Below are 2,500 nucleotides of genomic sequence, written 5' to 3'. Positions count from 1 at the left end.
TATACCCTTGCACGTGGACTCGGCAAGGTGGAGCCATTTCTTGACAAATTTTCTTATCAACGTGTCCGTTTTTGCCAGCACCATAGGCTTCGTCCCACTCAGGTCGACCAGGTACAACATTCGGGGTATTGCGTACCTGTTCAGTATTGTGACTTTCTGGTTCGGCTTCAACTTGGCCTTTGATATCCGTTCTAGCCATTCCAGCATTTTGTCATTTGGGTCTGTCGGTAATATGCCTTTGGTGGGTTCAATTCTGATGCCCAGGTATTTCACGGTTTCTCTGGGCTCCACCATGTGTATACGGGTTCCGCATAGAGGCCACGGCATTGTTTCTATTATTCCCTTTTCCGACCGCCAGAACCCATGACATTTCCCTGGCTGAACTTTTAGGCCCGTCCGTTCGCAAAAGTCTTCCAGCATCGCCAGGCTACCCTTCATTTTGTTCCATTCATCGCTCACCAGTACCAAGTCGTCTGCGAAGGCCAAGCATGCCAGTTGGCGCTCTCCCCATTTTATTCCGAGTTCCGACATTTCTAGGCTTTGGATGAGGGGGTCCATTGCCAAGTTAAACAGGAGGGGTGACATGGGGTCCCCTTGTTTTACTCCGACTTCCATTCTTATGGGAGGGGTGACGATGCCACCGCATCCCACCCTCGTGGTGCAATCTCTGTAGGCGCTTCTTATCAGCCTGATGAAATGGCAGTCTATATTTCTCATTTCCAGGGCACTCACAATATGCTCGTGGGACACCGAGTCAAAGGCTTTGGCAAAGTCGATAAACACTACCCCGAGTGCTCGCCTTTCCGTCCTGGCCTCTCTCATTATCCCGTCCAGGATTGCCAGGTTTTCTGCGCTTCCGACCGATCCTTGCACAAAACCCCTCTGCCTGGGGTTTAAGGGGCATATTTTTGTCAACCTCGCACCAATTATTCTCGTGAAAAGCCCCAACACTGTTGACCCTATTGTGACCGGTCTCCACCCGGATGTTTCTTTGAGTGTTATGGGGTCGTCAGATTTTGGTAGCAGTCTCGTTCTGCAGTGTTTAAAAGCCTTAGGAATTGTGCCCTGTGCCAGCCACGCCGTAAACATGCCCGCTAGTTGCTGACCGGTGGGATCCCAGTTCCGCAGAGCCCTTTTGCTGATTCCGTCTGGGCCCGTGGCCGCTTTCCATCTCATCTTGGTAAGGAAGGAGCGTACCTCCCGAGCTGAGATTGGGGCCCATAGGCTAGAGCAATCTGTTACCGATTTCTTCTTGAAGGGGCCCAAGTCCGTAAAGGAGTCGTCACTCTCCCATTTTTCTTTGAATACCTTGTATACCTCTTCGGCTTTTAAGGCGCACCCTTGTTCGTTTGTTCCGTCCAATATTACTTCCGCCAGCCGTTTTGGGTTTTTCTTAAACAGTTCTTGGGTCGTTCGGTATTCTCTTTTTCTCATTGTCACTTTACGGAGCTTTCCCCTGGGCCGCCTTTCCCGTGATTGCTCACCCTTTGCTTTGCGTGGGACTCCCTTTCCCAGCTCGAGGATTAGCTCGGACGCGGAGGATTCGATCAGACCGGGGTCCTGATCTACGCGTCTTACCAAGTTGGCAGTGGTCTCCCTTTCTCCTGCCGGCCTGTCACATTCCAGAGTCAACATTTCCCTTATTTTCTTCCACCCCTCGTCAGGTGGTGGCCGGTTCAGGTTGGAGTGGCTCTGTGTCTGTGTCTCTGTCATCACCCCTTGGTATATTTGAGCTGTTCCACTTTTTGCCCCTCTACGACACATGTTCCTCCATTTTTCCCTCGCTCGCTCAGCCGTGACCAGGCCTCCCATTCTCTCACTTAGTTTTTCAAATGTGTCCCTGGAAGGCCCTGATTCCGAAACCGTCTGCTGGATCATTCTTGCTTCAGCCTCGCTCCATTTATGGTTTTTCCCAGCCACGCGTTTTGTTCGAGCCATCTTTATTTTTCTCAGTTGGTTCCATTCCCGGGGGTGTCTGTGGCGGTAGTGTTGGGATAGGCCAATTTTAGTGGTGAAATTTCTCCCACACGTTGTGCACCCGTTTCCACCTTGTGCTTTGGATTCTCTTGCCCTTCCCTTGCATTTCGGAGCGTGGCACGATATTTGGTGGGCGTTGGCACTCCCTTTTTTGCATTTTTCACACGTGAACCATAAAGAGACGTGTTTGTGCCTTTCTTGGACGTGTTTTATCAGCGTCCTTACTCCTTTTATCCAAAGTTCACACAACGGGCATTTCTTATTTGTTCTGGGTATCACAACGTGGGTTAGTTCCATCACATTAGCCCTTTTTCCCTTTCTCAGCGGGCTTTTTTCCGGAGGAGGGACTCTGTTTTTGATCGCAACAGTTCGTTTCATCCGCATCTCGAGTGAGCGAGAGTCCGGGTGCCTCACGACACATGGCTTATCCACTCTCATTATGACCGGCACCAGTCTCATCATTTCGCTCCCTTTTGAGTGCTGTGAGGGATCATGACCGGGTGTTGTCCAGCCCCTGTCACTG

At 50.9% G+C, this 2,500-nt stretch overlaps 1 pseudogene; it reads right to left on the bottom strand.

Annotated features, from left to right (window-relative positions):
- Positions 1 to 2,500, bottom strand: part of LOC148350801 (28S ribosomal RNA) — an 11,502-nt pseudogene that overhangs the window by 3,847 nt on the left and 5,155 nt on the right.

The sequence above is a fragment of the Urocampus carinirostris genome, chromosome 16 (assembly GCF_059441175.1).
Source record: "Urocampus carinirostris isolate Australia breed hairy pipefish chromosome 16, RoL_Ucar_1.0, whole genome shotgun sequence".
Taxonomy (NCBI): domain Eukaryota; kingdom Metazoa; phylum Chordata; class Actinopteri; order Syngnathiformes; family Syngnathidae; genus Urocampus; species Urocampus carinirostris.
The sequence above is the reverse complement of the archived record's forward strand: the minus strand, read 5'-3'. Positions and strand labels throughout refer to the sequence as shown.